The sequence below is a fragment of the Peromyscus californicus genome, unplaced genomic scaffold (assembly GCF_007827085.1).
Source record: "Peromyscus californicus insignis strain IS unplaced genomic scaffold, ASM782708v3 Scaffold_1__1_contigs__length_55948999, whole genome shotgun sequence".
In the NCBI taxonomy this organism is placed as follows: domain Eukaryota; kingdom Metazoa; phylum Chordata; class Mammalia; order Rodentia; family Cricetidae; genus Peromyscus; species Peromyscus californicus.
In genome coordinates this window covers 52,401,416-52,424,461 of record NW_026294492.1, presented here as the reverse complement: position 1 = coordinate 52,424,461, position 23,046 = coordinate 52,401,416, and the positions used below count along the sequence as shown (strand labels likewise).

The following is a 23,046-nucleotide window of genomic DNA, read 5'->3' as shown; positions in this document are numbered from 1 at the left end:
CCTGCAGAGTTAGCATTGCAGCAGAACCTGGACGTCAAAGTCTTCCTTGAACTATCTCTGCACTCAACAGGCACTTCCCATTCTTCCTCCTGGACACAAAAAAAACAGGGAGTTTTGCATACACAGATCATTACTCAACGTGCAGTGGAGTAATCCCCCTGCCTCACAGATGAAGAGGCCCCCAGCCCATTTAGATCAAGTTTGAAACACATGATGGGTATTCAGCAGACATCAGCAATTTCAGTAAGGCATGCCTAAGATTGCTCACACCTCTCAGCTGCACAATGGTACCCTAAACATTAATACTTTCCAGCCTTCTAGCCGGCCGGTAGTGGTGTACGCCTTTAATCCCTGCACTCAGGAAGCAGAGCCAGGTGGATCTATGTGAGTTTGAGGCCAGCCTGGTCTACAGAGCGAGATCCAGGACAGGTACCAAAAGTACATGGAGAAACTCTGTCTCGAAAACCAAAACAAACAAACAAACAAACAAACAAACAAACAAACAAACAAAAACCCTGTCCAGCCTTCTGTGTAAGGATTGGAGTACTTTTACTTCAGATTATTCATTACTGCTTGCTGCTGTTACTTAAGTAACTATATATGCTTCTACGAAACACATGTTTTCCATGTCTGGATTGTCCTGGTCACTGTACATGGTTTTAATTTACTCATCCTTCAGTTTAAATTGTCTGAGGCTATGAATAAAGTTGGCTATTGAATGAGATTTTAGTCTACCTCATTCATCTGCTCCTTTCTCCCAGGTTCCATTGGCACACACAGGGGTGTGCCAACACAGCCTCCAAACTTTTCTTTTTAAAGACAAGGTCTCACATGATCCAATGCTTTTGGAATTAGAGCAGTCATGGCTATGTAAAGTAGTGTCAATGGTGAACCAAACCGATTAAAACACCAAATTTCACTTGTGTGAATTATGTATCAAGAAGGTAGAAACACTATAATGAGTGTCTGACTTTACTATTTTTTCATTGAAACTGATTGCTTATGAACACCAAGAAAAGAAGAAATTTGAGTCTTAACTCCTGTGCCAGCAAGATTGCTTAAAGGTACTTACAGCCAAGCCTAAAGATCTGAGTTCATATCTAGGAATCCATACAGTACCAATTCATGGACACTGTCATCTGAACTCCACATGTAAACTGTTGCATATACAGCCACTTCCCAACCTGCTGTAAGTATGCACATATGTGTGCCCTCCCAGAACAAAGAAAAATTCATATATACATACATACATGAATGTAAAAATATTAAGTTCTTAGCCATATGTTCACCTACGGCAATGCTCTTTCTTACTCAGGCAGTATCAATGGTCTTGACACCAACCCCAAGTCACCAAGATAAAACAAATTCTGAGCTCACTGTTCAGAAAGGCTAGACTCTTTCCATTTTCTCCATTTGTTCATTTATTATTAGTGTACAGGATATTACACTGTAGTCTAAACTGGCCTGGATATACAACGTACTACTGACTGGGCTGTACTTCAGGAAACCATCTGCCTCAGCATTCTAAGTGAAAGCACAAGCATGAGCCAAGATGCCCAGTTTCCACATCTTAAAAACAATGAACTAATAGCTGAGGTAGGACTACTTCCACATATTTTCAATTATGTATTTCCTGAACTCAGAATGTCATTGACAAATTCGTCATGACAAATGACCAAGAGTGGTACATTAACATTATGTGAAGAATATGGGGATGTGCAGAGAAAGGCATTAAGACTAACATATGAAAGAAGCCAGGGGATGCGGCTGAGACTGTTTGGCTAGGATGCTCCCAGTGAAGGGCTCTAACAGGCCAGACTATGCCAAACACAGATCAGAGTATAGCAAATATGGTGCCTACAGAATTTACCTTTCTACACCCTGCAAATTATTATCACACATTCCTAAAGCTAACCACCAAAGTCTATTCCTTTTTTGGCCACTGACTCCTTGCTATGACTGATCACCAAAGTCCAACTATTAAAACATCAACTTCCCATGATAAAAATTCATTATTTTGACTAACCTAATTAAAATACCCAAATAGAACTTACCATTGTATCCTAGTTTATTCTAACACATACCTCTTTTCTCTTAAAATAAACACTTGCAAAGATACTTGCACTGTTTCTGCCCAATTCAGATTCAGCCACCTGTTACTTTGCCTTCCTTAATAAAGAATCTCTGCATTTGTTTTGTGTTTGGAAATTGGTGTTTGAGTGTGGTCTGTGCCTAGTCCAGGGTCCAGAGGAGAGCACCCTGCATTACATGGTTCCCTTCCCAGAGCCCTAGGTTCCATTATCAGTATGGCCAAAGCAGGCATGACAACTCATGACTGTCATCCCAGCACTCAGGAGGCAGCAGCGGGAGATTGCAATTTGGAGTTATCCTCAGCTACAAAGAAGAATTTCATTTTCACATCACAGCAGCAGAGGGATGATTTTGAATTCTGGCTGCTTCTTCCATTTACAGGTTGGAACTTAAGCCCTGAGAACCATACCTGGGTTCAATCTCCATCCCTATTCTTTACCTTGTCTAGTGTCTTCCATTTGCATATGGTGGACCCTTAGTAGAGCCTAGCCTGCTGGGTCTACCTAAGTCACACTTTTCTTCTGAAAACCTTGGTAACAACAGCTGAACATTTCTCTCCAGCTGGGTTATTTCCTAGTAGTCAGACTGTTTGCCCTGGGTTACATCAGACCTTGTCTCAGAAAAAAAAAAAAAAAAAAGGAAGGATAAAAGGGAGGAAGGGAGGGAGGGAGGGAGGGAGAGAGAGAGAGAGAGAGAGAGAGAGAGAGAGAGAGAGAGAGAGAGAAGGAAGGAAGGAAGGAAGGAAGGAAGGAAGGAAGGAAGGAAGGAAGGAAGGAAGGAAGGATAGGAAAGTCAGTTGGCAGAGAAACACTGGGAACCTTTTTCTACCTGCACTCCATGTAACAAATGATATGCATAAGAAAAGTCTAAGATAAAGTGGAAATGCTGGGTATTATGTAAATAACCTAAAAAGATAAGGAGCTGGGAGAATAGATCACAGGGAAAAGCACACTTACTGTGCAAAGCATGACTCTGAGTTCAGCACTGTATCCACTGAGTGGATCCTGGCCCAGTCAGTCCCTGTGTCCTACCTCCCTGTGATGGCTATTCTTGGTTGTCCACTTGATCACATTTGGAATGAACTAAAATACAAAAATGGAGGGCACATCTGTGAGGGTTTTTTTTTCTTGATTTAAAGTAGGTAGGTGTACTCATAATATGAATCTGTGAGGTAGAAAGACATAGGCCTTTAACCTGCATCCTGAAGCCAGAAGACACATCATTTTTCTGGGTCACACCTTCAGAAGCTTTCACTCTTTGCCCTTTTTCCCTCACCTTTGTATTAAGTCTGTTTCTTCACTGGCATTGCAGCATACTTCTTCCAGACTGAAGGGTTTACTGAAGACCAGCAGATTCATAGACACTCATGGACTGAGCAACTTCTGCATTCCTAGAATTTCCAATCACAGCCAGCCATTGTTAGATTCATTGTACTGCTGCCTAAAAGTCATTTCAATAAATCCTCTTTCTCTGTGTGTGTGTATACATATATGTATGTACAATCATTCTTTAAGTTTTGTTACTCTAAAGAATTGAGACTAATACAGATTTGATAACAGACTTCCCCCCATCATTGAATTATTTTAATGGACTCTGCATATTGTGCTCAAACAGCTCCTCTATTAGAAACTGCAAGACTTAAAACCAATCACAATACTAGTGTTATTTTACAACCATTTGTCTCTCTTCAGACATCTATACAAAAAAAAATTCAGCATTTTTTTCATAGCTCATTCTTGCTCATTCTTATTTGCAAGGTCTATTAACATCTGCCAATGCTCAAGCCAAGGGACTGGCCTCTTCCTTGCCCCAAGTTCTTTCTTCTCAGGCCACTCAAAAAAATCCCACAAATTTTTTCAGCAAAATGTAAAATCATTACAAGTACAATTCTCTTTGCCTTGTGAGCAAGCAAAGAAAATTATCAGGACCTGTCCTTGTTCTTCCTTTACTCTGTTGTCATCTGCCGGCAGAATTAATCATTAGAAGTTAAAATCCAACACGGTTTGGCGAACAGATAATACTCATATCTCAGAATTTGACCATTTAAAATATGTTCACCTAACAGTAGAAACCTATTCAAATAAGATTAGTACTTCTGCTCACAGAGGCAAAATGACCTCAAATACCATTAGTCATTTATTATACACCTTTTCCTTTTTATGATTACTGTGGTGATATTTTATTTGTGCTTTAATAAATAAAGCTTAGCTGGAGATCAGAGGAAAAGCCATCCACAACACAGAAGTCATGCAATGTTAGCACACGCCTTTAACCCTATCACTTGGCAGGCAGGATCTCTGTGTGTTCAAGGCCACACTGGAAACAGAGCCAGGTGTGGTAGCACATGCCTTAAATTCCAAAACTAGTTAACCATGAAGCTCTGGAGGTCTATACAGACAGGAAGCATAGGAAGAGGAAGTGATGTAGATGAATAGATAGAGCAAATCAGATGGCAGAACAGCAAGGCATATAGACCTGGGTAGACAGGAAGTAACTCATATTTGGATGCTGCAGAGTTGATGAGGTAAGGTTGGCTGGTGGCTTTCCCTATTTCCTTTATCTCTCTAAGGTTGTCACCCCTATATTTGGGTCCGTGTTTTTTATTTAATAAAACCATTTACAAATTCATCTACAATTGGCACCCAATGAATGTGGCAAGAATTCATTAAAAAGCCGCTTATGGGCTTACAGGGCCCCTGGCTCAGGCCCCATTACACGCTCAGGCTGGAGCATGTGGCCGGACTGTCTTTGGCTTTCTTTTTCCTGGTGGGTGGTGGGCTCCTTCCAGATTCCCATCTCAGACTGCCACCATACTAAGTAGCTGCTTTGAAATTCCCAGACTTCTGCGGTTCTTTGCAGTTGACAGATTTGGTAAGTCAAGTAAGATATCTTAAAGGATGTTAAAAGAGAATTTTTTCCCACATTAAAAAGTGGGAAACACTTTTACAATGGAAGGAATTTGGTCTCTGTTTGATACCACATTAGGCAGTCTGAAAATGGAACAATTAAATGAGAAGATAATTAAAGTTGATGGGATGTACATAACATCAATTATGAATATTATTTGCCTGATCATTTTTATTTTAGTATTAACAAGGTTGGTCAATTTAAGTGCTGAGATAAAAGCTTTAGAAAAACCTGTTAAAATGAATCATAGAGAAATTCAGACCCAGACAGAATAATATAAAGGTGAAATTATCTCAGGATTGAATTATACAGTTACAGAGAGGCAGCCTGTTTTCAAACAACAAAACTTATCTATCCGGTAACCTTACAGGAACTGCCAAATGCTCATGTACAAGCTAACTGGACTCCAGTGGAAATGTTAGATTTAAGGAGATTTTAAAGAAACTATTTAGATAGATAGATAGATAGATAGATAGATAGATACTATATAGTATTTTAAAAAGTACAGTATAGTATGGCATGCATTGTCCATTTGTAAAGCAGATGTTAAACTCATGGTCAATTTGTAATAGAATTATCCCTCAGGACTGGAAAGAATTAATTACAGCTGTCCTAGAGGCCAGTCCATAGTTACAGTGGAGAACCTGGTTTAAAGAGGAGGCTAAAATGATAGAACAACAATGTAGGACTAGAGGTGTGGAAATTTCTCAGGATCAGCTTCTTGAAGAGGGTGATTATGCTGATATACAAAGACAATGTTTATGATAACTAAACCCTAATTCTATGCCACATGGCAGCCATGAATGCGTGGGACAGAATTGAGGAAGAAGGAAAAAAAGTTGAGTCATTTACAAAGGTTATACAATACCTCAGAGAATCCTTCATGGATTTCTTACAAAGGATGTCTTCAGCATTAAACAGAATGATACCAAATTCGGAAGCTAGACAGGTACTAATTGAATTTTTGGCTTTTGAGAACAAGAATCCAGCATGCAAAAGAATAATCAGGCCATTAAAGGTCAGATCAGTACCCTTGGAGGATTGGATAAGGGACACAATTAATATTGAGTCTCATGACCATGATGATATGTGGATAGGAGAAGTGATATCAAAAGCTTTGAGGAAAAATAATGTCAAATGTTTTAATTGTGATAAACAAGGTCATTTGAAAAGAGTGTAAACAGGGCATTTCTAGAAATAATGTTTATTCAAGGAACAAAGGCAACAGAATGTCCCTCCCTTCAGGATTATGCAGAAAGTATGGTAAGGGTAAACACTGGACTAATGAATGAAGATCAACTAGGGACAGACAAGGTAATCCTTTGCCTCTGACATCGGGAAATTCCTTCAGGAGCCTCAAGCAGGGCCCCACGGAAAATTCCATTCAGACCTTTCCTGCCATCATAGAAGAAACCCCTTCTGAGAGCAATTAAATAACAAAATGCCTATTGGAATAAAACAGGCTTCTCGGAGTGATAGAACAGCTGTACCAGAACAGGAACAGGAAATTCACGAGAAACCATAAGCAGAATTTTTTGGCAAACTTTTATAAATGAACAAAGACCAAAATTAAAAATATGAATAAATGATGTTCTCTCAGAAGGTTTGGTAGACACAGGTGTGGATATTACAATAATTGCACCAGAATTTTGGCATCCAAATTGGTGTCTTTAGGAGGTAAATGCTCAGCTGTTAGGGATTGGAACATTATCTCAAGTGAAATAGAGTGCAGGATGGCTCAAATGTATAGGGCCAGAAGGACAGAGAGGAAAATGAAAGCCATATGTGGCTAATATAGCTATGAATTTATGGGGCCATAATCTTTTACAACAATGAAATACCCAGATTAATATTCCTCCAACCTCAGAAACAAACCATAAACTAACACATGTTTCTGAGAGAAATATTAGGAGCTATTATTATAAAGAACAGTCACTGGACAACCAGATTCTACAAGAACAGGGCACAAGAACTACTGATCTTTCAAAGACACCAACAGCTCTACCTTTAAAATGGTTAACAGACAAGTCTGTATGGGTTCAGCAATGGACTTTAGCAACAGAAAAACTGCAGGCTTTAGAAGACCTGGTACAAGAGCAGTTAAATGCTCAGCATACTGAAGAATCTACCAGCCCTTAGAATTCTGCTGTATTTGTTATTAAAAAGAAATCTGGTAGTCAGGCGGTAGAGGTGCGCGTCTTTAATCCTAGCACTTGGGAGGCAGAGGCAGGCGGATCTCTGTTACTTCAAGGCTAGCTTGGTCTACAAAGCAAGTCCCAGGACAACCAAGGCTATTACATAAAGAAACCCTGTCTCGAAAAACAAAAACAAAAAAAGAAATCTGGTAAATGGAGAATGGTAACAGACCTAAGAGCAATTAACAAGAAATTCAGCCAATGGGCTCTCTATAATCTGAAATTCCTTTGCCTACTTTATTACTGAAAGGATGGCCTCTTATAGTTACCAATTTAAAAGACTGTTTCTTCTCAATACCCTTACAAGAAAAAGACAGAAAGATTTGACTTCACGGTGCCTACATTTCATAATTCTCAGCTAGTTAAGAGATATCAATGGAGGGTTCTCCCACAGGGAATGTTAAGTAGCCTAACCCTGTGCCAATATTTTATACAACAGCTATTGGAAGTAATACATAAACAATTTCCTAAATCTATAGTTTATCAGTACATGGACGGTATTTTACTAGCTGATTCAAATGCAGATAATTTAGAAACAATGTTTGAAGAAGTAAAGAAAATTTTGCCTTATTGGGGATTATACATTGCTCCTGAAAAGATACAAAGAGGAGATTCTATTAATTATTTAGGGCATAAAATAGGTCTACAAAAAATTAGACCCCAAAAGGTGCAAATTAGGAGAGATAGATTACAGACTCTTAATGACTTTCAAAGGCAATTCGGAGCCATTTCCCATCTATGAACTGTTGTTGGGGTAAAAAAATGATGAAAGGAGTAATTTGTTCAAAACTTGAGAAGGTGACAAGGACCAAATAGTCCAAGAGAATTATCAGCTGAAGCTGAGAGAGAATAGGCCTTGGTGGAAAAGAAAGTACAGGAAGGACATGTGGATTGTGCGGATCCAAAGCTTGATGGCATTTTGATTATTTTACCCTCTAAACATTATCCTACAGGAATTTTAATGCAGAAGGAAGTTATTATATTGGAATGCATATTTTTACCAAATAAACAGTAAAAAATTAAAAACTTATGTGGAAAAGATCTCTAACTTGATCCTAAAAGGAAAATTGAGACTTTGTCAATTAGCAGGAATAGACCCAACAAAAATTGTAGTACCTTTAACTAAGGATGAAATTGATAAAATTATGGGCAGAAAGTGAACTTTGGCAAAGAGCTTGCAGTAATTTTTTGGGAGAGATTAACAGCAAATATCCCAAAAGGAATAGAATTCAACATATAAAGAGAGCTGATTGGATTCTGCCTTGCATTGTTCAGGAAACACCCATATCTGGAGCCATTACATTTTATGCAGATGCAAACAAACAAAGAAAGACAGGTTACAAGTCAGAAAATTTAAGTAAAGTGGTTCAAAATCCTTATAATTTGGTTCAAAAATTGGAACTGTATGCTATTCTGTTGGTATTAACCCATTTTTCTGAACCTCTCAACATAGTTACTGACTCTCAGTATGGTGAAAGAGTGGTCTTACATATTGAGACTGCAGAAATTGTCCCTGATGAGTCAGAATTAATTTTGTTATTTATTCAGTTACAAGATATAATCAGGAATAGAAAGCATCCCTTATATATAACTCACATCCGATCTCATATGGGTATGCCAGGCCCTCTAGCACAAGGTAATGACAAGATTGATAAATTATTGATAGGAAATGTGCTGGATGCCTCAGAATTTCATATAAAAAAATCATATCAATAGTAAAGGTTTAAAAAGGATTTTTCCATAACCTGGCAACATGCCAAGGAAATTATAAGAAAATGTCCTACTTGCTCTTTTTACAATCAGACTTCACTACCAGCAGGATGTAACCCAAAGAATACTCAGAGGAATGAAATCTGCCAGATGGATGTGTTTCACTTTCCAGAATTTGGAAAACTGATATATGTACACCACACCATCAATACTTATTCAGGATTTCAATGGGCAACTGCTTTGAGTTCTGAAAAAGCTGATTCTGTAATCACTCATTTGCTAGAAGTTATGGCCATCATGGGTATACCTGCACAAATCAAAACTGATAATGCTCCATCATATGTCTCTGTTAAAATGAAACAGTTTTTTGCTTATTACAATATAAACCATGTTACAGGTATACCACATAATCCTACAGGTCAAGCAGTTATAGAAAGTTTGAACAACTCTAAAGGACATGCTAAATAAACAAAAAGGAGTAACAAAACCCCCCAGAAATAGACTACATAATGCTCTATTAACTTTGAATTTTCTCAATGCTAATGAGAAAGGAACAACAACTATGGAGAGACACTGGATAATAGGAAAAAAACTACAGAATTAAATCAACCTATATACTTTAAGGATGTGCTGACCTCAGAATGGAAACCAGGATATGTGTTATGTTGGGGACAAGGTTTTGCTTTTTCTACAGGAGAATAAAAGCTATGGATACCACCAAAATTGATAAAGGTTCAATTAGAACAAGACAGACCTCTTAATTAGAAGAGGCGATAGTTCATCAACCAGCATGACCATCCAATTTAAATTTACTTATACAACTAACAAATGCTTTCATTTAATCAGATATAACTTGCCAAAAGGTAACTTCCCCAAAGTTAGGCTTGGGGAAGGGTTTTTGTTTTTGTCTTTCAGGAGAATGGAGGCTAAGAAATCTGTAGAATACTGGACAAATGAGACATCTGAAGAAAAGGGACAAATCATCCAGAAAAAAAAAATGTCCCAAGAAAAAGAGTAAATTGGCCTATTGGTATATCACATATAAAATTTCATAAGTCTTCCTAAATGTTTGTTTCTGCTCTTCTCTACAGACACTTAACATAAATGGTCTTTGTAATCCCAGTTCAATTAAAAACTAAAGCTGGCTTTGGAATTGGAGAATGGCTCTCTCCTTCTCTAAACCCAAGCATGTTTGTTAAAAGGAAAATGCAAAACTCTGTATTGTGTCAGAAGAGCCATCTGATATGGGACAGAAGAAAACCAAAATTAAGGGACTATTCTATTGCCACTAATCTCAATTCTTTGATTCTATTTTGATTCTTTAAACTTTTCTTAAGGTATGAATTTTATATCAAAATTTATAAGATTAATATACATATTAAACTTTTGTCATGATATTAATGGTCATATAAAGTACTAACTAATTCTAGAAAAAAGGCTTCATTTAGCTGCCTATATATGTTTTTGTGGTGGAGTCTCTATCAGTTTTCTGCAGGGAATCATGACCAGGCCTAACAGCAAATCTGAAGTCTCCAGAATGCTGTGGGATGTTCTGTATGGCAAATGTGTTGCTGATTAGTCAATAAATAAAACACTGATTGGCCATTGGCTAGGCAGGAAGTGTAGGCGGGACAAGGAGGAGAATAAAGCTGGGAAGTGGAAGGCTGAGGCAGAGAGACACTGCCAGCCACCACGATGACAAACAGCATGTGAAGATGCCGGTAAGCCACGAGCCATGTGGCAAGGTATAGATTAATGGAAATGGATTAATTTAAGCTGTAAGAACAGTTAGCAAGAAGCTTGCCATGGCCATACAGTTTGCAACCAATATAAGTCTCTGTGTTTACTTGGTTGGGTCTGAGGGGCTGTGGGACTGGCAGGTGAGAAAGATTTGTCCTGACTGTGGGCCAGGCAGGAAAACTCTAGGTACACCAGAACAATGATGGGGCCCCACAATGATGATTCCACATGGACAATAATAATACCACTAAGCTGACAAACATCGCCCAAAGATCAGCTTTGGACTACAAACTTCTCAGGACAATTTTGAAATGGCCAGCTGAGATGATCTGGCCTCAAAGACTATTCAAGCAAAGACTTGAGATAAGCCCTGCACTTTCATATTATGCAGAGACTAGACAACAAATGATACAGCTATCTCTCCTAGGACTTGACAATTAACCCAAAATTTTTCTTTTCAGGATCCACTAAAGATGCCTTCACCCACAAACACCAGGAAGCAATTTTAAGAACACAACACCCACATTCCCAAGAGGTGGGGCAGGTGGTTTTTAGTCTTTCAATGGGTTTTGGGTTTGGAATAATTGTCATTGTTTAGGATGGCTGGTTACAAGTTTTTATTGTTAATGGGTCAGGAAAGAGGCTAAACAAAGGAGGTTAGATTTAGGGTTCTTGCTTGAAAAAAAGAAAAAGAACAAAAGAGGATATAGATAATAGGTAGATTATTGAATCTACTCTGAAAAAAAAGATAGCATAAAGGGCAGATTATTGAATCTACTTGGAAAAGAAAAAAGAGAGGACATAGATATGATATAGATAAAAAGGTAGATTATTGATCTACTTTTAAAAGACAACTACTTGTTTTAAGTACTTTACATTGGATTGAATTTTTGTACATTGTATACAAATTATATATAATGATACAAATTTGAGATTGATTTTGTTAGAAAATACTGTACGTATATTTTTAATGTTGTTCCAGATATTGTACCTATACGGTTCATTTAAAAATGTTATGCAATTTGCTAATCCTTGAATGTTATTATTACCAACTATTAGGATATAAAGAAATGAAAGTTAGTAGTTAGACATTACAATTGAACTTGTAGTCATATTAGTTATGTTTTCAAAGTCAAGCAGAGACGTATTTTAGATAGACAGGTCATCTTCAAACCCTTCAGAGATCTACAGAATATGGCACTTAAGATATTTTAATAGCGCCGGGCGGTGGTGACGCACGCCTTTAATCCCAGCACTCGGGAGGCAGAGCCAGGTGGATCTCTCTGAGTTGGAGGCCAGCCTGGGCTACCAAGTGAGTTCCAGGAAAAGGCACAAAGCTACACAGAGAAACCCTGTCTCAGAAAAAAAAAAAAAGATATTTTAATAGCATAGATTATTTTTCCTTTTTTTTTTTTTTAATGACTATGAGACATGTCTGCTCCTGGCAGCACCAATCTACTTCAGAAAAGATATGGGCATTGAATAAACTGCATATGGAGTTAACTTTCACTGTGGCAAAAGTTAGTCACTGGGCAAGAAAGTGCCCTCGCATCAACTGCTGACAGTATGCTGTCCAAAATGGACAAGCAGGACACAAAATAAAGGACTACCAATCCTTGCCAAGACAAGTGTGGTTGCAGCTTTGGCAACAGGTGTCCTCTGAGGCCAGGACAATATGACACTACCACTGAAGTAGCTTTGCAATCCAGAAAGGGTACAGTGCCCCTTTCTTTGAAGGCAGCTGAACAGGCAGTGGACCAATAGCTCCTGGTGTGCAGTGGAACAGGAGCTGGAACAGTTACTCTTGGAGGAGTAACTAGGCTGACTGAGTCTGGCTTCTCAATGGTAGACTGGTATTTAATAAAGGAGATGCAGCCACCCACAATCCGAGAAGAATGGGAAACTGAATTCAAAAAACATCAGCAATTTCCAGAATTTAAAATCCTGAATCACAACAGGACACTGGTGGAATTCAAGGTTATCTGGTACATGGAACACTTGCACCAAATGTGAGGTCGAGCTGCTGGCCTTGTGTACATCCTACTTCACAAATGAGTCTGTGAGATACGCTAAGCCTGTAGGTTGAAGATGATGCCCCAATGTGTAAAGAAACCTTGGGTGACTGTCCAGGAAGCTAGCCGTTTCTATCATAACTAACATTTTTTGGAAGTCGCTTGTTTGTGCCTCCTATTTTACTAGGTAATATTATTTCCTTCTCAGGTCTCTGAGAAAGCTGAAGATTAGATAGTTATAGTTGTAGTTTTCTTTGTTAAAAAATTCAGAAAAGAAACTCACTAAGATGTGTTAAGTGATTAAGTTTGAAAGACATTATAAGATAGTTTTCTGTTGGTAATACAAGATAGGATAGAAAGTGAATTAGACACATTTTGCACTCACCAAAATAGGATAGATAATGAAATATTTTCAGTGAATTTGTCAAACACAAATGGACTAGACATTGTTGATATATTTATTGCCTGCATATATTGTATATAGTTATTGCACTTATTTTTTTACTATTTTTTTATTAGACGAAAAAGGGAAATGTGATATTTTATTTGTGTTGAAATATGGTGATCTTTTATTTGTGCTTTAATAAATAAAGCTTGGCTGGAGATCAGAGGAAAAGCCATCCATAACACAGAAGTCATGCAGTGTTAGAACACACCTTTAATCCTATCACTTGGCAGGCAGGATCTCTGTATGTTCAAGGCCACACTGGAAACAGAGCCAGGTGTGGTAGCACACACCTTAAATTCCAAAACTAGTTAACCATGGAGGTCTGGAGTTCTGTACAGACAGACAGGAAGTAACAGAGCTGTGTAGGAAGAGGAAGTGATGTAGCTGAATGGAGACAGCAAATCAGATGGCAGAACAGCAAGGCATATAGACCTGGGTAAAAAGGAAGTAACTCACATTTGGAAGCTGCGGAGTTGATGAGGTAAGGTTGGCTGGTGGCTTTCCCTACTTCCCTGATCTCTCTAAGGCTGTCACCCCTATAGTTAGGTCCATGTTTTTTATTTAATAAGACCTTTTACAAATCTATCTACAGATTACCACAACAAATAAAAACTGATAATACCCCTTTTATACCACCAAATGCTTTAGAGAAATTTTTAGTGTATGGAATATTAATCATCATGGTACTGGAATCCCTTACAATCCTCTAGGATAAACTATTGTGGAACAATACCATCAACTACCGAAACAACAAATATATAACATAAATGGAGGATTTACATCCACCAAAATCCCTGTTGTATCCAGATATGTTAACTTCAATTTTTTCACTATAAAGATAATGCTTCTACTGTCCCAAGTATTTTGCCCTAAAGGAGACAAAGCCTAAAGAATATGTTAAATGAAAATATCTAGAGGCTAATCAATGGAAACATGGGTGGAAGCTTATGTCTCTTTCCAGAAAATGAAAAACAAAGTACCAGACGGTTCCTGCTGTAATATATACAACTTGGACAGCATCCCAGGGACCACCAGACAAATGAAACATCTAAAGATAGGCAACAACCAATGAGATCAGTCCAGACTTCAGCATAATTAAGTACTCTTTAGAAAGCTGATAGTGGAAACTATAATTGTATGAAGATGAAAAATGGAATATCTGATTACTGCTTACTAAAGTTGTTATTACAGTACCTAAAACAGAGTTATCTGTTGTCAATGATTTAGAAAATAACTTCTGGCTTCATTTTGCACTTGGCTGTAAACAAGAACAATCTTTTAGTATCAGAGGAGATCCATCTATTCCTGGGCTCCTAAAAAGAAATTTATTTGGCATAGGAGCCACACATGAGCACTATGCATAAATAACAGGACAATACAGAATCTTCCCCATATATATATATTTATAGGGTTTTCCCTGATATCCTTGTCAATGGTGTTTTTCTATCACATTGTTTATGCTTTCAATGTTCTTGTATCCCTTCTTATTGCAATTCTGCTTCTGTTTACACCCTTCCCTTTGGTAAACAGCTGCCTTTGGGATGGACCTTTTTGTTGTTGTTTTGAGAGGGGTGCTATTTCTACTGCCCTTCCTGTGGGTTATAAACGGTTATAAATGGAATAGTCTCTACTACACTTATTTTGCTCAGCAAATCTCTGCAAGTGAACAACAGAATTCAAGGTCTTCCTGAGAATTATGATGATTCTTGACATTTACTGGATCCTATAACCATTGCAGTCACATGGGGTCTGTTATTGCATATTCCAGGACTAGTTGGGAATACAAAGAAAAGCCTCAAAAATGGCCTATATGATTAGTATACCTGTAAACGTTACAGCAAACATATCAGCAGAAATTAATCTAGAGATGGGTGATTTGGGGACCACAGTTTTACAAAATAGAGCTACTATAGATTATATTACTCAAGCATAATCTTGATTGCCAACAATTACCTGGCATGTATTGCTTGAAAGTCAGATATTCCCAAATACTATTAAAGGTCAAATTAATGACCTACACAAAAAGATAGACAGAACCTCTCAAGTGAACATTGAGTGGCCTTCCTGGTTAAGATGACTTTTCACTATTAATGGTCCTCTGTTAGCTAGTCTTGTAATTCTCTTATGCTTGCTTATATTTTACTAACCATGAAGGGAATCCATTCTGGTATGGCCTCTATTATTGCCATTATTTTTTTTTAAATCTTAGAAATGGGGAGATGAAGAATTCACTAGGACCTTGTACTCACCAAGAAGCACTAAGAGAACCAAGAATGTTAATCATATAGGGGTGTCTCCTCAATGGAGGAGAGGAAATCAAATACCTGCATTCCATTCAGAAAACTGAGAATGGATTTTTGTAATGACCTAGTGACCGCTTTATTATCTGTAGGGACAAATCACCCTAATTCCCCAGAGTGATTATTCCAGACTCCCCCTTCTCTATACCCTTTCATTTGAGAGGAGATACCACATGTACCCCATGGCCTGCTGACCTCTATGCTACACTGGTGAGAGACCACATTAGATTCTAGGCTTTTTTGCAATAGAACCCAACCTAATAGTGACATGTACTTTGTAAGAGTTTCTATCTATATAGTCATATCTTAACCTTTATTGTTCACTGGAATTGAAATGATTATGGGAATTATTGTTGCCTAGAGACCCTTTTCCAAATTCTATTGTGTATACACATGCCTACAATAAACTGCCTGATATTAGACTCATCAGAGTCTGACCCAGATTGACAAAATCAATGTGCATTGAGTTTAATTCTCATTTCTTCGTGTAGTTCACTTCCCTGTCTGACACCTGCATGCTTTGATACAGGAATACGCCAGAAGTAGCAACTATAGCAGTAACAGCAGTAATTCCCAGAACAGTAGCAAAAAGTACTCAAACCGTTCTTTAGCCCTTTCCTTCATTTGATCCAATATATGATGAAGGACAGACATTGAGAAAGATTCTTCCCAGGCTGAATCTGCCCGTACAGGTACCCAAACACCAATCTGGGTTCAAAGGACATAAATGCTCTGGCAGCTCAAAGTAATAGGGGTACTAGCATTTAAAATGTATACAAAGAAAAATTGGAACAAGACATATATCCTTTGGATTGATTCAAAGTACTTTTCCCAATCATAAACAAATAAGAGAGATGAACACATGCTGCTGTGGGATGTTCTGTATGGCAAATGTGTTGCTCTGATTGATCAATAAATAAATCACTGATTGGCCAGTGGCTAGGCAGGAAGTATAGGCGGAACAAGGAGGAGAATAAAGCTGGGAAGTGAAAGGCTGAGTCAGAGAGACACTGCCAGCCCAGCCGCCACAATGAGAAACAGCATGTGAAGATGCCAGTAAGCACGAGCCATGTGGCAAGGTATAGATTTATAGAAATGGATTAATTTAAGCTGTAAGAACAGTTAGCAAGAAGCCTGTCACGGCCATACAGTTTGTAAGCAATATAAGTCTCTGTGTTTACTTGGTCGGGTCTGAGCGGCTGTGGGACTGGCAGGTGAGAGAGATTTGTCCTGACTGTGGGCCAGGCAGGAAAACTCAAGCTACAACATGCCATAATAGTATGAGTTCCACTTTTTGTACAAGGGAACATAGTCTCATTGTTAGAAGTATTTTCCATATATTCCCCTTCCAAGAATTAAGCTGATACTAGATTCCATAGATGTTCTTGAGTAGCTCATCCCTCTATATGAGGAGTGACAGGGACAGGGGAATTCCTGGCCACAGGCCATACTAACCCCACAGAACCATTACTATGAGTGGTAGTGGTATTATTACTGAACCTCATCTTATTTCTTTGCTTTCCCATTTGGTGTGAGCAGAACCTACATGGCTCCGATCACTACCATAGGATGTATTAATAAGACTATGAACCTCTGGTCCTCTGCATTATTCCCAATGTATCTATTCACTTAACTCTGAGACAACAGCAGTGTTGCAAGGGAGAAAATGAGGTGAAATGAAATGATCGGTAGTAATATTCCCGTTAAACCCTTTAGCTACTAAAATGAACATGGTCTACTTCACTTCATTTTTTCTTCCCTAAAACTATTCCCTAGATATGACTTTCACCCAATACAGATAGGAAGTGCATCCCTATATCATAAGATGAAATCAAATCTAAGCCCTTTTCATTGGGGAACAAAGGACCTCTACTGTCACCGGGTCCTGGAATCTAATTAGTCAGTATAAATTGGAATACTGGGATCTCCCCAGTGCACTACTGGGTTTAAGGGAGGGTTAGGAATAGAAGTCCAATAAGAAAAATTCTTTGCTTTACTTACTTGAGCAGTGGTGATTGCTAACAGGGCCAAGAACAAGGATTCAAGTGTTTATTTTACCCCATATAAGAACCATCTCTTCATTGGCTAATTTTTTCAGCTGCCCTCAGGTAGGAAAGGTACAATTCTCTGTGGAAGGGAATAGTTTGGTAATTGTTTTGGGAGTCTGACTCAAAGTTATATGAGCCATTTGTTCGGTAGGCAAGAAAAGGTAAAGCTGTGGCCATTTACTCATCTCTCAATTTCGGCAGTCTAAAAATCTAACCATTACCTGTATCTATGGAAGCATAAGGATACCCTTTCCCCCATTTATAACATTTCTTTTTTTTTTTTTTTTTTTTTTTTTTTTGGTTTTTTGAGACAGGGTTTCTCTGTGTAGCTTTGCGCCTCTCCTGGAACTCACTTGGTAGCCCAGGCTGGCCTCGAACTCACAGAGATCCACCTGGCTCTGCCTCCCGAGTGCTGGGATTAAAGGCGTGCGCCACCTTTTTTCCAATGTAAAGATTCTTCTTCTTTATACCAAATAGGTTGTAGTACAATACCCTCAATATTTTCCCCAATAATACATTAATAATGAATTTTAGCAGGCAGATGATAATTATCATTACAATTCAAAAAAGTTAAAGTAAATAATGAGTAGAATAGGATGTTGGCAGAATTAAGGGCTTTCCCCCTTTTAGTTTAATTAACATGCTTTAATGTTCTGATCTTTCAATGATGCCCTGTCCTTAAGGAATATAAGAGATGTCAGTAATATGTTTAATATTTCAAGGTTGTAAAAAATTTTTAAAATTTTAGTGACATATAAATTGGAACATTTTCCATCTAATTTGTTGACGAATACCCATGATATTAAAAGCTTTTTAAAAATGTAATATAACAGATGAAGCATTTTTATTACTTAATGCAGTGGCCAAATGAAATGTAGAAAATCTATCAATACAATGATGTATGTATTGCAACCTATCAAAATCTTTCTTTTCAAGACAGGGTTTCTCTGTGTAGCTCTGGCTGTACTGGAACTCAGTTAAAGACCAGGCTGCCCTTGAACTCAGAAATCTACTGCCCCTGCCTCCCTAGTGCTAGGACTAAAGGTTGTGGCCACCACCACCCAGCTACCAAAAAAATTTTCATGTGCATTACATCCATTTGCTATATCTCATTCAATATATTACCTCTGGGGTATTTATCAGAAGACAATCAAGACCTATGAAAAGTTTGACAATTTTCACAATGTGAAATTTTGCCATTTTTTGAGTTAATGGAAATTTTCTTTTTTAAGGCACTCCATTTAGCATGTGATTCTGTATGAAATTTAATAGCTTTAGGTAAAAAGGTACAATGGTATATTTGATATGCATTGATTAATAAATCTATGAATTAATTAACATCGGCCATAGGACTGGAAGATTAGTGAGTGCTATGATAAGAATATTAAAATGCCGTCTGCTGCAAAGTATACAGCAATAACCTCATGGAGGTAGGCAGGGTGTGGGGGTGTGGGGCATGGGGCAAGGGGCTGGAGGCTGGAATAGAGGCTGGGTGTGGCTGAAGCTTTGGAAGCAGAAAGAAATGGGAGGAAAGTCCATGGAGGGCAGGCACAGTGAAGGGGAGGGGCCATTATCAAGGGAAATGGAGCCAGTGCTGGAAGGGGTCGGGGGGAGGTCAGGGTGGAAAGAGACATAGCATAGGAAGGGGCAGCTTAGGAGGTGAGCAAGAGAAAGCAATGGGAAGGACCAGGGCAAGGTAGGTGGAGCCAAGACCATTGGGCGTGGCTTGATACATGATACTTGGGGTGAAGCCTTCTTTAGTGCCAGACCTACCTAGACATGCAAGAGCTTCACACAGGCACCATGGTACGTCCACAACCCCGCCACCCCAGCCTCCTATAAATCCACACACCCATGACTTCTCCAAATACAGACACACACACACACACACACACACACACACACACACACACACACACACACACAAAATGATGGCAGCCAGGCTGATATAGGCATCATGCATGTCTCACACATATAAATGTACATACAGGCTACTCCCACAAACATACACTCATAAATTTCTCAAAATGTATAGAGTCAGAGAGATGGATCAGCTGAGAAAACGGCTTGATGCCAACACTACTGACCTGAATTTGCTTCCCACATGATGAAAACCAATGCCCCCTATGCACAGTGGCATGTGTGCATCACTGACAGAATGTTTGGTCAAGAAATCAGTCCATTACTCTTTCATTCAGTCTCACTCGATTTCACAGGACATGCACAGATATAGAGAGATAATACGACAAAATATTAATCACTCTGGATCAGGTTAGTCTTGAACTTCTGCATCTGCCTCAAAAGTATTAGGATGACAGGTGTTAGGCCTCATGCTCAACTAATTAAATGTACTGATCAAATCAAAGTACAATAGAGAGATATATGGCAACTTCCTGAAGAATAGAAAAAAATAAAAAGAAAGAGGCAGATTAATTTTAAAGACTTTTAACTCTTGCCAAAGGAAAATCTAACCATGTAACAGGAATCACCACTTGGTTTCTTATGGGCCTAGGAAATCTTTGCATTTTATTTCTCAATGACAAACTGTAGAATATGCACAGTTTATGCCTTGGCGAGATCTCAGTTTTGTGTTTTTATAGCAAGGTCTCATTCTCTGCTCATTCTGGGATGGCCTCAAGCTAGTGTTGGGATTCCAGGTGTGAGTCACCATGACTGGCTGAAGGAAATTCTGGATAAAAGCTGATCTAGTATCAGATTATTTGCCTATCATGTGTGAGGCGTTTGGGTTTGATCCCTAGTCCTGGAAAAAAAACCAAAATAACTAGTGTGGCCTCGTTGCTCATACAGTATGTCATAAGCATATGAAATGTATGGGAAGTGGCTCTTCAAACCAAAATTAATTAAAAGACATGGGGAAGGTGTTGCGACCACCTCGACCAGCAAGGAAGACACAACACCGAGCTCTTCTTTCTGCCGTTTATTCAGGAACCTTGAACAATCTTCTGACCCCGAGGAAAGCCAGCCCATGCCCTTTATAGCCACTGGGCAACCAACCCTGTAGTGCCACGTGGACAATGCCAATAGGGTCAGACATACGCAAGCAAGCCAGATTCCACGCCGAAGCCAAATAAGGAGTTGTTTATCCCAGAGAACACCCGCCATCGGGAAGGCGGAAGCCGGACGCCGGCGCCATCTTTGAGGCACGGCCGTACACGGCTCTCTACAGGAAGGAAGTACATATTCATCAATGGAAAAATCTACCAAGACTACATTTCAATTCTTAACATCTATTCCCCAAACAAAAGGACACCCTCGTTTGTAAAAGAAACACTACTACAGCTTAAATTACATATTGACCCTCACAAAGTAATAGTGGGAGATGTAAATACCCCATTCCCACTCATAGACAGGTCATCTAGACAAAAACTAAACAGAAATATCAGAGCTAACAGACATTATACACCAAAAGAACCTAGCAGATATTTACAGAATATTTCACCCAAACACAAAAGAATACACCTTCTCAACACCTCATGGAACTTTCTCCAAGACTGGCTACAAATTCAGATACAAAGCTAGTCTCAACAGATACAAAAAAAAAAAATTGAAATAAGTTCCTGCATCCTATCAGACTACCACACACTAAAGCTGGATATCAACATCAGCAGAAGCATCAGAAAGCTTACAAACCCGTGGAACCTCAACACCTCTCTACCGAATGAATAATGGGTCAATATAGAGATAAAGGTCAGAAATTAAAGACTTTCTAGAAACTACCATACTGCAGATGAAATGTTTGGTCAGGAAATCGGTCCATTACACTTCCATTGAGCCTTATTCAACCTCACTGGACATGGACAGGATACATAGAGATAATACACCAAAATATTAAATGAATAATGTGTCTTACTGATTGTTCTATTGCTGCAAAGAAGCACTATGACCAAGGCAACTCTTATAATGAACGGCTTTTAATTCTGGGATTGATTACAGTGACAGAGGGTTAGCCCATTATCACCTTGAAAGGGAGCTTCAGAGGGCATGCATGGAGCTGAGTGTTATATCCTGATACACAGGCAGGCAGGATGAAAGAAACACTTGCCTTGAACTGGTATTGTGAAATCTCAAAGCCCACCTACACTGACACACCTATACAAACAAGACACACGTACTCCAAAAGGGCACACCTCCTAATTTTACACAATTAGTTCCACTCATTGGGGACCAAGAATTTGGAGATAGGAGCCTGAGGGTGTTGAGTAAATACGAAGCCTGTCAGGAACACAACCTAAGAAGAAAGGGCTCTAAACTAAAAGCGTGAAAGCTATTGAGAGAAACAGAGAGAGAAGGGGACAGAGAGAGGAAGAGAAAAAAGGAACGGAGGGAGGGAAGGAGAAAGAAAGAGATAGAAAGAGAGAGGGAAGAAATAGTTCTTCCAAATGGGGAGAGAGCCAACTCCTCTGGCTGGTTACAGGATTCCTTAATAAAACATTTCCCGCTGGGCAGTGGTGGCACACGCCTTTAATCCCAGCACTCAGGAGGCAGAGGCAGGCAGATCTCTGTGAGTTTGAGGCCAGCCTGGACTACCAAGCGAGTTCCAGGAAAGGCGCAAAGCCACACAGAGAAACCCTGTCTCAAAAACCAAACAAACAAACAACAACAACAACAAAAAACACATTTCCCACCCCATCTAATAAGAGATTGAACAATTCAAGATCTCCAAACTCAAGTTTACATCTCTATCATTTCTCTTAGTACATGGCATTATACCTTATTTCTCTCCCTACCCAGTTCTTTTATAGAACCTGGGAAACCTAGGATCAGGTCTGGTGGACACAATAAAGGAAGTCTCTTGGTGTGGTTAAGTGTGCCTGTTGTAGATGATACCATCTGGAAGCTGCATTTCTAACTGGGTAGAAATGTCTCAGAAGGCTACTTTGGGTTTAAATTTGATTTAACTATTTTAACAAGTTGAAATCTGAAAATCTTCAATTCCAGTCAACATTAAAAGTCAGAAATCTGTGTGATCACAGCAGAGACCATAAATCAAATGAGATAAAATAGGGCCAAGCAACATCTTGTGTCTGGGTACTAAGAAGAATATGAAAGATCTGGATGACAACGCTTTGCTTCCACAGTACAATCTGTGTGGTAAGACACAGGGATGGACCCAACTGTCTCTGCTATGGAATACTTCCCTCTGTTCCTTAGCTGTGTGGGGCCTACCTGCCAAGGGCATAGGTAACATCCCCTCCTACATTCATGCTAACCTCACAATGGTGTTTTCTTAAAGAAAAGGGTGTGACAGTTCACATTTAACCTTTGACAAGTGTGGATCCCACTTGGACCTGTAACTGATGGAGGACGGGATCGTCTCAGCTACCCTTGAGTAGAAAGCAACCTTGTGGTTTGCTGCCATCTTGGCTATTATGTCAACAGTATATTACCACAATACAGAATTTGGCTATCCTTTCAGCAACAGTCCAATAAAATATCTAACAATTTATTCTTCCAACAACAGGAAACTGATGACTGAATTCATTCTGAATAAAAAATAATCATCAACACAAGATTAAATAAATAGCACACAGTACAACAGCTGACTTTAAAACTTAGAATACAACTGCAATAAAG

General features: G+C 38.9%; 1 protein-coding gene across 6 annotated transcripts in view; it reads right to left on the bottom strand.

Moving 5' to 3' along the window:
• Window positions 1-23,046, bottom strand: part of LOC128115861 (zinc finger protein 431-like) — a 53,837-nt gene that overhangs the window by 21,828 nt on the left and 8,963 nt on the right. Inside the window, exon 2 of one of the 6 annotated variants that reach the window (XM_052746985.1) lies at window positions 3,367-3,481. The exons of the other annotated variants lie outside the window; for them this stretch is intronic. The gene's annotated coding sequence lies outside the window, so the exon portion shown is untranslated. The remainder of the gene's footprint in view (window positions 1-3,366; window positions 3,482-23,046) is intronic. 6 annotated transcript variants of the gene reach the window in all.